At 32.9% G+C, this 15,153-nt stretch overlaps 1 protein-coding gene across 1 annotated transcript in view; it reads left to right on the top strand.

The window, feature by feature from the left end:
- The window catches only part of LOC145266428 (uncharacterized), a 132,648-nt gene that overhangs the window by 93,760 nt on the left and 23,735 nt on the right, over positions 1-15,153 (top strand). The gene's annotated exons all lie outside the window — the stretch shown is intronic.

Genomic DNA, 15,153 nt, shown 5'->3' with positions numbered 1-15,153 from the left:
TGACGTTGCTCGGGATCAAAGGACAATCATTACTATGTACTTTTCACTATACTCATAACACCATATTACATTTTTTATTTGTATTGTTTCCTGTTCATTCGCATTTGGCCCGGAAAAATCTAAAATGTTGAAAAACTCTCTTTTAACGTAAACATAAGAAATCGAACCAGATACACAGACAAGAATATCAAAAGAGAGAATAAAGCGAAGAAAAATAAAACTAGAAGGATGGGGGGGGTCAAAAATCTAAAGGCGAGCATATGTGGAAGCAAATAAGTTCAGCAATACGTACACACTTACCCACATATAAAAGCAAAATTATAAGCATATACATGCATACAAGTACAAATATACACACATCGCCATACTCACACGTAACCAAAATAAAAACAAAATTCAGGGTAGAAAACCAGAAGAAAGAGTACAGTACATATACAAAGAAATATAAAATATGTAATACTTAAAACTTATAGTAAAAATTATAGATATATCTATATATCTATAAAAGTGAAATTGTCTGTGTGTGGGTGTGTGTCTGTGTGTAAATTTCGCTACCAAACTACTATGTCAGTTTTAAGTCTACATACTCTAGATTTGATATAAGGGGTAATGATATTTGGGAAAATCTTTTTAATCGGTTGTCGGCCAGAAATTTGGCTGTCAAGAGGTCAAAATTCAAAAGATTTGAACTTTGCGGTTTCTAGCAAACTATTCAGCCAATTTTGCGTCTAAACATTTGAAATTCTACCTAAGGGATATTCTGCTTTTTAGTCGGTTTTCGGGCGAAAATGTGGCTACCAAAACGCCAAAGTTGAAAGAGATGACCTTTACAGACTCTACCAAACACCTCCGCCAATTTTGGGTCAAAACACTTGACATTTAAGAGTTAGGTTACCTGGACATGAGATAACAACAATGATGAGAATACTGAGAGAGATGATGAGAATACAGAACTGAGAGTGATGCTAATTCATTATTGAAAGAATGTGTAATACAGTTCTCTTAAATAAGGGGAGGGGAATCATTACTGATGATGGAGGAGGGGACAGACAATTAAGATTTGAAAGGATGTTATCATTCAACCACGGTAGTGGTTGAATATATGCTTAAGTCCGAAATTGAATGAATCGAGACACATTTGTACGAGCCTTTTTCAAGTCTCACACAAAACACACATTCATATTTCAAGCTGTCATATACATACGCGCACACAAACATACGCGCCCACGTCCACACATGTACACTTATTCACGTTCGCGTACATACACTCACATTCATGTATATATACACACACACTTACGTATACACATGTACTCACACACGCGAACACGAACACGCACGTGGACGACGTCACTTCCGCTTTCTAAGGAAATACACATGCGCAAGATACACTCTGGAAGCGAGTATAAAACATGGAGACAAACTGTTTCTAACTCTCTTTAGGACCAACTCTCAACGAGAGAGGTTGGGCTAACAAGCCGCCGCCGTTTCGGCACGCGCGCACGCGTATCTCACACCCACTTCCTACTATGTATGGGGCATGAGCTAAAGACTGGATGTATACATTCTCACCCTTTCTCTCTCCATCTACTACTGGCCACTAAGAACACCTTCGCGTAGCTGACTACTAACTGATGACAACTCTAATATCCTCTTCTTTGTCTACCATTCTCAATTTTCCTACAACATTTATTTCTCTTCCAACGCGCGAACAAACAATAGCGACACGAACTTGAGATGAAAACACATTTCCGTTTCTTGCTACAACACCAGTCCTACAACGAACCTTGGTTACATACGCGCGGACATGTTATAACTAAAACGTTCATTTCTTTCAGCAGCAAATAAACGACGTTTATCTTATCCATTAATTGAGTCTTTGTTTCCTTTAATTCCCATTCGTTTCATTATTCTTTTGTAACGGGATTGGAGTATTTATATATCCTAGTCCCCTACACATTCAAACCCCCACCACTAATTCCGTTCGCAATCAAATTTCAAACAGCTTATATAGTTGGATAGAACACCTCATTAGCTACATTTTGAAAAAAATTTCGAAAATTGGTTCAGTAGAAAAAAAGTTACAACAAAATATGTGGGTTCACAAACAGGAGAGTAAGTACATACATAAGTGACTAATGCTTTTTTATTTTGCATAACTTTTTTGTATATAAATATTTTTTACTGCGATTTTGCCAATATGACATGTTAGCGTAACGGTTAGAGTACCGGGGGTTGGTGGAAAGATTTTAGGTTCAATCCCGTGTATCGGTTTTTTTATAATTAAAAAACCGAACTTTTTTTTAATAACTAATTTTTTTTTTAACTCTCCTTATGAAATAGATATGCGGTTTTCTTTTCCTAGATAGTTTAGATTTTCAATGCAGCACAGTACGGTTTGAGATCTTACCGTACTATTCTCCAATGCTTTAATAGCTGCCTGATAGCTATTTCCTGTTGCTGAACCTCTTCCATGATCAGAACCTCAGATTCAAAAGCCTTAAACATGCGCTATCTCTCCTTCTTCTTCAGTTTTTGTCGTGATGTTTACCGAATGTTAGAGCTGACTTGTCAGACTTAGGTATGAGATCCTGCTCTTCGGTGGAGGCGGGGGTGGTGTTTGGTACCACATCCAATGGTGCCAGCTCATGACTGGTGTTTGGTGTTGTATCCGATGATACCTGTATGGTGAAGACTTCTGCCTGGAAGACCGTCCTCAGTTTACCAAGATAATAAGATTTTTGACAGGTGAGGTGGTTTGAGTATTCTATATAAACACTCGCACCAATCTTATCATTCATTTTAGATCCATCAGTATAGCATTTGATTACGTTGCTTTCCAGCTCTTTTTCGTAATCTCTTGCGCCTGTTCTGTCATAAACTATACATGTGAAATGCTTTTCAAATGATCTGGTTTTAGTCATAAGGTCACCCGGCACATGCAAGAGCGGTAGTTCCTTCCTAGCCTCATTACACAAATCCACGTGACTCTTTGTTTTTCCAGTAGTCCCAACAGATCTTGACCACCACAGACCCATGAGATCTATTCTATAGGATCCCCGTATCGCTTCTGCCTTCAGAAATTCTTTAATCGGAGGGATATTCAACAGCATCTCCAATGCTCAAGTAGGTGTGCTCGGATATGCTGAAGAAGTCATTAAACAAGTCTTTGTACCTTCTGGAGTTTCTTCCTCAAGTACAGTTTCTCTGTCCCGTGGATCCAGGAAACACATGCATACGACAAAATGGGACATACCATAGCAATGTATATCCACCTCATTACATGCGGGTTAACTGCCCAGGTTTTCCCCACAATTTGTTTGCATTGCATAAGGGCTGCAGTCGCCTTGGAGGAAATATTTTCTATGTGGCTTTTCCTGGTTAGCTTACTGTCCAGGATTACCCCTAACAGCCTTGCCTCCTGCGAAAGTTTCAATTTCTGTCCACTCAGAAAAAGGTCACCAAGTTGGCAATTCCTTTTATATGTAAACAAAACCATTTCTGTTTTACAGCTACTGAATTCTAATTCATTTCGATTAGACCATTTATTAGGAATATTTAATGCCATTTTGGCAATGCGTCTGACCAATGATGCTTTTGAACCCGCGATGTCACAGCATCAGCCTGGGCATAAATATTCCTATTTTTAAACTCCTTTAAAAGAGGATTCAGCATACAGTTCCATAGTAAAGGTGATAAAATCCCACTTTGGGGATTTCATTTAACTACTTCTCTTTTAACAGTTCGCCTCAGTAGTTCTACTTGAACTGTTCTGTGCCTCACCATATACTCAATCCATCGGATGAGTACTGGTGGCACATTGAGTTCTCGTAGCGACTTGAACATACTACTGAAGGGTATGTTGTCAAAAGCTCCAACGATATCTAAAAAGACACCGAGTGTCATCTTCTTTTTTGTTAGTTTATGCTCTATACAGATCACGAATTCATAAACCGCAGTCTCGGTAGAGACCCTGGCTCGGAACTACTGTGATTGAATGATAAATATTGCATAAATGTGTGTTTGAGAGCTAATTTTTTTTGACAATCATTAATAAATATTATAAATGTATATATTAATACAATAGCAATGCCTGGAAAAATCATGGATTATATGTAAAAATGCGCGCATGAAAAGTAATATTCTTAAGATTTTATTAAACCTAGAAAAATAAAGGACAAGAAATTCAACCTGGAAAAGTAAAGAACAAGATATTCTAGTAAAGTAAAAAATAAGAATTTTTTAGACTTAAAATATTGCAGCTAAAAATAAAATTTGAATATTGATAACTATTTTATTTATTATTTGCATATGTTGTTGTTTATTGTTGAGTTAGAAAGGGTGTCAGTCGCTGGATTGAACTTATTTTCCCCCTATTATTTGCACATATTTATGTAGTGAAAATTGTTTGAATAAAATTAATTCATTAGTTAGTTAGTTAGTAGATGGAATTAATAATTTTATAATTTACATAAAAACTAATAATTTTATTATATCATAATTAAGATCATTTAATTCATTTTTATGTAAATTATAAAATTATTAATTCCATCTACTAACTAACAAACTAATGAATTAATTTTATTCAAACAATTTTCACTACATAAATATATGCAAATAATAGGGGGGAAATAAGTTCAATCCAGCGACTGACACCCTTTCTAACTCAAAAATAAACAACAACATATGCAAATAATAAATAAAATATTTATCAATATACAAATTTTATTTTTAGCTGCAATATTTTAAGTCTAAAAAATTCTTATTTTTTACTTTACTATAATATATTGTTCTTTACTTTTCCAGGTTGAATTTCTCGTCCTTTACTTTTCCAGGTTTAATAAAATCTTAAGAATATTACTTTTCATGCGCGCATTTTTCCATATAATACAAAGTTTATTAAAGATGATGATAGACAAACACATTACCTTTCAGTTGAAATGACTGCACGAAGACAAACAGTTACAATATATAGATAGTGATTTCATCAGCCAGCCGATTGATGATGTCAGGAATTATAGCTTGTATAACTACATGGTCTACTCTTCTACCTTTCGGCTCTAAGGGCATCATCTCCCAGTCTGACCCTTTCTCTCTGGCTGTAAGTGTGACTCTCTGATTCTCTGATTAACTGACTAACTTCGAACCCCATCTCAATATATTGAGAATCTCCTTTGTTTATGACGCCAGACGTGTACTCCCAATGTGACTTTATAACGTTTCAATTCATCTGTGCCCTTGCACATGTATTTACACACATCTGATGAATAAAAGAAATCCGTAAATTTAATTGTATCATTTAACATATTTGTTACATTACATTTTCAACTTTGTTATTGTCCATTCTTTTAATTGATATTTTTAACATCCAATTATTTCTAAAATAATGGACAATTGCTCTATCTCTGACATAAAAAATATTTAGTTATTTCTAAAAGAATTAACAATGGACTGCATTCCTAGGATTTCAATTATCCACTTGCCTACAGGGTTCGATTCTAGTCTTTTCCTCATATCATTTTCACTTATCTAGTCAGCCCTTCTTATGTAACACAGACACTAGTATTTTTCGAAAATTATCAGTCCAGAGAGTCACGATTACGTCTGATCGGGAGATTTGAACTCGGCCTTTCTGACTCCATTAGCAAAGAACAAACTCTCAACCAACGTGAACTGCGACGAGAATATAAAGGATAACTGCCATTCTAGGAGGTTGAGAGTGACCATATGATTATAATAATACGATCTGTGTACGTGGGCTGTGACCAACTTTTTTTCATTTAAATGTAAAGTATTCAACAATAAGAACCCAGTTTTAAAGGGGAAGACATAATTATTACTATAATTATTTTTTAATATCTGCAGACACTAGTGTTTCATCCTAGCAGGAATAATATATATATATATATATATATATATATATATATATATAATGTTCGTCCATCAATTTCGATGAGTGTAACAGAGCGCGTATGAACGCGTGTGACAATATCAGCAGCAGGGGAAGGGTAGATGACTAGCAAAAGTATTAACAGCAGCAGCCATTTGAGGACTATGCAAATTAGCAAGTGTGCGCAAGAAAAAAGGACACCACGTTGTCCCAAAATGCCAACGAGAGACTTTTAAGCTGGTGCCGAGACAGCTGGGTTTTGTTAATCTCATGGTAGAGGAAATGAAAAGTAAAAAAAAGCAGTCATTATTTGAAAAGTTACGATAATAAACGACTTGTGTTAAAACAGAAAAAAAAAATGAGTCGGAGATATTTGTTTTTGTTTTTGTCCATGTATGACTGTACACACGTTACATGAGTACTACATTAGTAATGATGTTGTGACTTGCGCATAAAATTATTGTGGCAAGAGTTGCGCAATCTCAAACCACACCTCTCCTGAGTCTGCAATCGTAAGTACCAGTGGAGAGTAACCTTTAACAAGTAGAAATATCAGAACAACTAGAAACAATGGCGAGATAAGCGGATAGCACACACCGTCTGCTATTCCCAATGGTCACCCATCTGGCACTAGCCAGGCTCATCATTGCTTAACTTCGGTGATCCCACGAGGACAAGAGTGTGTATGTTATTATTCCGACACACACACACACACACACACACACACACACACACACACACACACACATATATATATATATATATATATATATATATATATATATATATATATATATATATAAAGTCATTGCTGTGTTGTTCCAACGACAGAAAAAAATGTATATTTAAAAGAGTGTAGCCATCAACAATTGTTTGTTTTTCAGACTTTTATCATTTTGTAATATTTTTAAATATTTTTATAACGCGTTTCAAGCCTTGTTCAGCTCTCTTCAGATATTTTTATATAAAGTTTTTTTAAGGTAATGTCTTTTTGGAAAACATTTTTCTCTGGCAACATCGATTGTGTTTTTCAGAGAAATGTGAATCTCAGACTTTTTGCCACCAATAATCGGTGAGCTGGTCAAAAGTTCAATCACTTAGAGTTAAGTTCCTTTGGTGGATGGAGGGGTTTTTGGGTTTATTTGGGACATGTTTTTATGGTTTTGTTGATTGTCTTTCTTTTTTGATGTGTGTGTATGTGTGTATCAGTGTGTGCTTGTGTATTAAGGCGAGGGTTGTGTGTTGTGCGTGAGTGAATGCGTGTGGGTCAAGATCTGTGATTTTTTCACGTGTGTGTGCGTGTGTGTGTATGTGTGTATGTATTGGATTCGGCATTAAATAATCTGAAAATGGTTGATATGCCGTAAAACAAAAACAACCAACAATAAGAAATGTATTTACACTAACTGGATGTTTTCACCGTTTAAGATTCTTACATCTTCTTAATTTAATGTAATATTGTAAGTAAAGTAAATAAATTCATCTGCATATGTTAATACTGCTATATCTGATTAAATTGTTTCATACCATCTTCTCATTTCTTCTACTCTACTCGGCTCATGTCGCCTCACCCTCTTAATTTTTTATTAGTTCTATTTTCCCATCAATAATATTTCTGATGTGTTTGCGTTCTTTTTATCTTTACTTATACTGAGTCATTATTACGTAACTATTAGCTATTAGCAACTATATAGCTAATAGAAACGTGTTAGCATTTGTTAGTGAGTATTTATTCTCGTTGCATTTAATTCTATAGTTTCTGGTAGAAACTATACAGACTGGCATTGCTCTAACTTTCGTCAAATATACTTATTCTTCGTACTTAATATCTATTTTACGAATCGATATTTTCTTAAGTAAATTATTTTCTCCTTATATATTTAGTAATTTTTATTTTCTTACGGTGGCTCGATTTTCGATGTATTTACGTTTAGGATTTTAATATTTGGTAGACATAATTTACCTATATTTTCTTTAGTTGTCATGAATTGGGTTTATGTTATAATCAGATCCTGATTAACCTCACTCCTACCACTAGTTTATTTTAATCGTCATATTTTAAGCTTTTTTAAAAAAAATATTTTATTACATTTTCACCCCAAACAAGGCATATTGCCACTTTGATGTAGGGGGCTACTATCGGGGACCTAAATTCTAGGGGTACTATGTAGGGAGTTTGGCAGCAACATGTCTGTGCACATTACACTTGATTTCTGCATGTTATTACAGTTGGGAAAGCAGCGAACCGGAAGAGAATTCCAATGTCCTGCAGTTCTGGGAAAGAAGCTTTTAGAGTAAAAGGCTTTCTTATATCTAGGGATCTCAACTGTGTAGGGGTGGGAATTTGCTGCTTGTCGGGTTTGTCGGGTGGATTTTCGTCGAGGAGGTACAAGTGCTTGTAGTTCGTCAGAGCATCAACCATTAAAATACTTGTAAAACAGGCAGAGGGATGCAACATTTCGTCGGTGGTACAGGGACTGAAATTTAGATGACAGTTCAGGACCTATTAGGGCTTTGTAAATTGTTGTTTTTTTTTTTAGTATTCGGTCGAACAATAAATTTTGATTGTAAATTTCAACTCAGAATTTTAATTTTCTTTCTTTTGTATATATATATATATATATATATATATATATATATTATATGGAAAAATGCGCGCATGAAAAGTAATATTCTTAAGATTTTATTAAAGTAAAGTAAAGGACAAGAAATTATTAAAGTAAAGTAAAAGACAAGAAATTCAACCTGGAAAAGTAAAGAACAAGATATTCTAGTAAAGTAAAAATTTTTAGACTTAAAATATTGCAGCTAAAAATAAAATTTGAATATTGATAAATATTTTATTTATTATTTGCATATGTTTTTGTTTATTGTTGAGTTAGAAAGGGTGTCAGCCGCTGGATTGAACTTATTTCCCCCCTATTATTTGCATATATTTATGTAGTGAAAATTGTTTGAATAAAATTAATTCATTAGTTAGTTAGTTAGTTAGTAGATTAAATAATTAATTTTATAATTTACATAAAAATTAATAATTTTATTATATCAGAATTAGGATCATTTAATTCATTTTTTAGCTGCAATATTTTAAGTCTAAAAAATTCTTATTTTTTACTTTACTAGAATATCTTGTTCTTTACTTTTCCAGGTTGAATTTCTTGTCCTTTACTTTTCCAGGTTTAATAAAATCTTAAGAATATTACTTTTCATGCGCGCATTTTTACATATAATCCATGATTTTTCCAGGCATTGCTATTGTATTAATATATAAATTTATAATATTTATTAATGATTGTCAAAAAAAATTAGCTCTCAAACACACATTTATGCAATATTTATCATTCAATCACAGTAGTTCCGAGCCAGGGTCTCTACCGAGACTGCGGTTCATTAATTCGTGATCTGTATAGAGCGTAAACTAACAAAAACGAAGACGGCACTCGGTGTCTTTTTAGATATTGTTGGAGCTTTTGACAACATACCCTTCAGTAGTATGTTCAAGTTGCTACGAGAACTCAATGTGCCACCAGTACTCATCCGATGGATTAAGTATACGGTGAGGCACAGAACAGTTCAAGTAGAACTACTGAGGGCAACTGTTAAAAGGGAAGTAGTTAAATGAACCCCCAAAGTGGGATTTTATCACCTTTACTATGGAACTGTATGCTGAATCCTCTTTAAAAGTTCGGTTTTTTAAATATAAAAAAAGCGATACACGGGATTGAACCTAAAATCTTTCCTCCACCCCCCGGTACTCTAACCGTTACGCTAACATGTCATATTGGTAAAATCGCAGTAAAAAATATTTATATACAAAAAAAAGTTATGCAAAATAAAAAAAGCGTTAGTCACTTATGTACTTACTCTCCTGTTTGTGAACCCACATATTTTGTTGTAACTTTTTTTCTACTGAACCAATTTTCGAAAAAAATTTTCAAAATGTAGCTAATGAGGTGCTCTATCCAACTATATAAGCTGTTTGAAATTTGGTTGCGAACGGAATTAGTGGTAGGGGTTTGAATGTGTCTCGATTCATTCAATTTCGGACTAAAGCATATATTCAACCACTATCGTGGTTGAATGATATATATATATAGTGAATAAAACCGTATTTCTACGTTACCAATTTAATTTAAATTTTCAGAAAATTTGTCTGTAAAGTCAAGGATTGTTTGCATGCTATCAAAATAAATTAAGATCGCAAATTATAAAAAATATATTAAATAAAATAAAAATATTTTTCGTAACTGCAAGACTGTGCGCCATTTCATTTCCGGTAGAAATGAGCCTTTCACGTGCACCACACGTTGACGACTTTCGAATTACATCATTTAACTATCTATTTAATAGACGGGTAAAAAAAATCCTTTTTTTTTAAATTATACATATATATTTTTTTGTACTTTAACCTTAAATTGAATAAACAAAACATATCATAAAACTTTAATTAAACTTGGAAATACGATTTTAAAAAAATAGCGCGGATCGGTACGTGCAATAGAACCATTTGTTTATCTTAATTTTTGTATTTTTAAAAACTTTCCTGGCGAAGCCTACCTAAAATAAATTTATCTAATTCTTAATTTCTTATGTTATTGGAAAAAAAAGAAGGTAAATATGAAGAATTAATCCACCCTCGAAAATTCCTTTTAAATTACCACTCTTATAGGTTTTCGGGGACGCTGAAAACGAAAATAATGTTTATAATTAAGGCAAACGAGTAGTTTCCAAGATATGAACAAATGTTAGTTGAAAAAAAGTGAAGGATCAGTTTTCCATAATAATTTAACCTAAAATGATCACCCACTTTGAGGTCACGATTTGGGGGGGGGGGCTTTCTTTCTACCCTTGGAAAATCCTTTAAAATTACCTGTTTAAATTATTTGGAGGGGCGGGGGGTGTTTTGGCGGCCGCAGCTGCCAAAACACCTCCCCACACACAGAAAAATGCCCCTCTCTCATGTGGCCAGAAAGTGGGTGCTCATTCTAAGCTTAATTTACATTGAAAAGTGATCACCCACTTTTCGAAAAAGTAATTTCTTCATATCATGAAAATTTTCTTTTATGACGGAAACGGTGTGCAGATTTTTTTTTTTTTACACTGAAATCGACAATAAAATATTTCGTTATATACGAACATGAGACGGGCCTTAAAATAAAATAATACCGGATTTTAGGAGCAGATTTGCCATTTAGTTGTATAATATCCTCAAACCACATAATCACTAAAAGGGACTCTACTCGTCACCTGTATCGAGCAAAAGTTTAAAACCACTGATTATATGTCAGCCTACGTCACAGTAACATATATTGAGTGAGTTCCTAACAGTATTTTGTATAGTTTTTTTTAGTTTAAACTTATTTTCCCAAAATTTCCCCAAACTTAACGTGTTCGATACAGTCTGTTGTTATTTGTATTTTTCAAATATACCGATAAACACTGCATGTTTTGAACCGATTAAACATTATACATTACATTAAAACACTACAATCTTATCCAGTTAGGTAGAACACTTACTTTTCTTGCCTTTGGTAAAATTTATTTGTTATATATTTATTTTTTGACAACTTCTTTGTATCTGTGTTTAGTAATACAAACCCTTTTCATTTAATGTAACGTTTAGTCGGCTCCAAAAACAGTGTTTATCGGTGTATTTGAAATATACAAATAGTGGCGGACACTGTTGATTGCGTTAAGTTTGAGAAAGTGAGTTAAAACTAAAAAGCTATACAAAATACTGTCACAAACCCACCGATTATGTTAGCCTATGTCATGGTAACATATATTCTGTGGGTTTTTGACACTGTACTGTATAGTTTTTAGTTTTCAACTTACTTTCCCAAACTTAACGTATTCAACAGAGTCTGCAACCATTTGTTTTTCCAGCTGATTAAACATTTTACATTACATAGAAACACTAAACAATTATCCAGTTAGGTAGAAACGTAACTTACCTTACCTTTGCTTTCATTTATTTGTTTTTGGACAACTTTTTCAAATCTGTGTGTAGTAACACCCCCCCATCACTCAAATATTAATTACTAACTCACATTTTTGTATACAGAAAAAAAAATTTAGCGTTTCAACATTTTTGCTACGTTCAGCTTCATCCACTGATTGTTGGTCGAGCCCAAGCCATGATTGACGGTAATCCCGAGGATCAGGATCCAATTCTGCAAGAGTACCATCTTTTTTCATTTTCGACTTTTTTTTTTACTTTTTGGGGTGGATTGCTGTACTAAGAATATAAGAAACATGCATTTTCTCTTTTTATTAGAATTTTCCATTACACCAAATTAAGCCACAGCAACGCGTGGCAGGGTACAACTAGTATATATATATTGGGGGAATTAGACCTAGAGTCTAAAGAGCAGAGTTTACTTTAATATATTAGTAAACGTACTAATACTATTAAAAGAAAAACAGTGCTCATTGTAATGTAGATATATAATAAGCTCTATAGGTATGGGTATCCTAGAGCTATTTTAATATTGATTAAAATGATTCATAATTTTTTAATTGAAAATCAGTTTCAAAAGGAAAAAAACAAATAAAATCAATAGTTTGTACGATCATTTCGGAAACGATGTTTTATTAAAATAGACAATATGTCTTGAACAATAATTTTATAAAAAGACTTTTTATATTTAAACAAATTCTCCTCATCCGCAAAAAAATCCGGGTGAGGGTATTTAAAGACACCAAAATAAACTAGCATTTTTGTATTGAGGCAGATATTCCTGGAAAAATTCAAAGAATAATAAAGAAAAAGCGCAAATATATTAAGACACTAAGATGGTTTGAGGAGGACAAATCATATACCGAAACAAGTTACAATATTGGAAATTCGTCATTAGTCCGAATCCATTTTTTAATATGAAAATTGCGGATACTAAAGCCAGTGCAAATTCGAGGAATTGTACGCAAAAAAGAGTAACTATTTCTTTAAAACAAATAGCATTAGAAAAGGATTTTTTATTAAAGAAACTGCAACGTGACTACTTTTTATTGATGCAAACTGTATTACATTTTTAAAATGTTCTCGCAGCATTTACTTTTAAATTGTTTTATCATTATTTAATTAAATGTTTTGTTTAATAAAAAATTACAATTCCTCTGTCGCATATATTTTGTAATGTTAAATATTACATTTTTGTTACTAATGTTATAAAATTTGTTACATTAAAAAAGTCGAGGCTTTCTTTCTTAAATAAAAAAAAACTTTGATAAAAATTACAAGTCTTCATCGCAGTTTTCGTCTTTTTTTATATTAAAGGCTATATTTAAAAAAAAATTAATAAAAAAGCAAACCACTGAAAAAATATTATAGCTTACATGAATTAGTCACGGCTAACTTTTCTTTCAAACAATAATATTTGTTTTAATTTTTAAAAGAGTAAAAAAGAACAAATCGTCGCGTCTCAATTTTATTTCATAAAAATTCCTATTCTTTTGTATTATTTTCATTCTTGTTTTAAAAATCTTTCTTTTCTTACAGTTCTTTGAAGTTATGTTGCTTTTATTGTCATAAATTTCTGTATGAAAATAAATGAACAAACTTTATTTAGTAAATTCTAGTTATCTCTTTCAGACCAATAATAAAATTCCAAACAGGGACCAATGTCGTAAATAAAACAGTATTATGCAGTTAAACAAGGAAATATATTAGAGCATGAAGTAGTAAGATAGCTAATTAGTAAGAAAAGCAAAAGAGTTGTATATATTATATGTGTTTCATCTTTTGGAGGAAATCATCAGTAGGGAGAATGACGGTTCTGCGAGTTGCACTATTCGAACTCAGTAACCTTTTAACTTCGAAGTTAGAACCTATATCAACGCGATCAACTCAATAGCCAAAGGTAAAGAAGGGAATAAAAATATATTTATATCTTCACAAGCAGACATATTTCAGTAGGCTGTTAGAAAAGCATTAAACATACAATATGGAACATTGCATTATGTATTAATTCTGCAACTTAATTTGACTTTTCATAAACAGCCTATTCTATATTAAAGAGGTAATAAAGAATGTGACAACTAATGTGACAACTAGGAATTAATAATGAAAAATGTGACAACTAGGAATTAATAATGAAAAATGGGACAACAAGGAATTAATAATGAAAAATGTGACAACTAGGAATTAATAATGAAAAATATGACAACTAGGAATTAATAATGAAAAATGTGACAACTAGGAATTAATAATGAAAAATAAAACAAAGAAAAACTGAAAAGAGTTTATATGTCCATCAATGTTTCTCACACACAATCTATTTCTCTCTTTATATATGTTGTGGGGTACTAATCACCCCTAGTTTAGAACTAAGTGGAATCAACTAGTCCTATGAATACCACTGGTTTCAGAGACTAAATGGAGACATTCATACCATGTTTAACCGTATTCTACGAACACGTTCTTCTCATACCACTTTAGTGGCTCCTGTATTCTTTATGATGAATACATATTATATTTTATACACTTCACACTACTTTTAGTTTCTTTCATTTGTGACCCCTAGCACAGGTCTAATGCAACTGGCTGACGAGGACGATTCAAGAACTTCCCGGATCAATCTACAATAATTGCTTACTGAATGACGAATATTCGGGCAACGAATTCACTCTAAAAATAAAACAGCCATTGGAAGACAGTATTTGACGACCAAAAGGATTCAAGAAAAAAGAACACACACGGATATTCGAAATAATGCTTTCCTACACTCGGGGGAAATTCGAAAATTTAAAGGTGTTTATTTTTTTAAAAAAGTCGGTGTAGAACAGGAAAAAACTACTTGTCTACGTTGGGGGGAAAAAACATTCCAGCATAAAAATCCACAAATATGGGATAAAAACATTTCGAAAAAAGGACAACAATTCTTGTCGAAAAAAGGACTTTACAAAGACGTCGTCAAAAAGCCTTATCTTGCTGTTAAAAAATGCTAATAAACAGTAAACTATGAGCTGAAATAGAATACATAGGACGAATTATTATTACTGAATCAGTAAGTACAAAAAACTTTGTCGTCCTAAAAAGCATGTCTTGCTAATACGTCTTATGGTTAAAAAGCATTAGCGTTCGAAAAAGGAAGAAAAAAAACTCCTTCAAAAGTAAATGATAGATTTTATTTTATTGGCTAAAGCGAGTATTCGCACAAAAAAAATCGTCGGATTGTAATCCGATTGAAATAAACTTTTCACTGGTCGACGGGATTGCACGTCGAAGAAGAAAAAAATGATTTTGCTAAGCAAGACAAATAAAG

This window comes from Euprymna scolopes, chromosome 41 (assembly GCF_053919585.1).
Source record: "Euprymna scolopes isolate OS-2025 chromosome 41, ASM5391958v1, whole genome shotgun sequence".
Taxonomy (NCBI): domain Eukaryota; kingdom Metazoa; phylum Mollusca; class Cephalopoda; order Sepiida; family Sepiolidae; genus Euprymna; species Euprymna scolopes.
The sequence above is the reverse complement of the archived record's forward strand: the minus strand, read 5'-3'. Positions and strand labels throughout refer to the sequence as shown.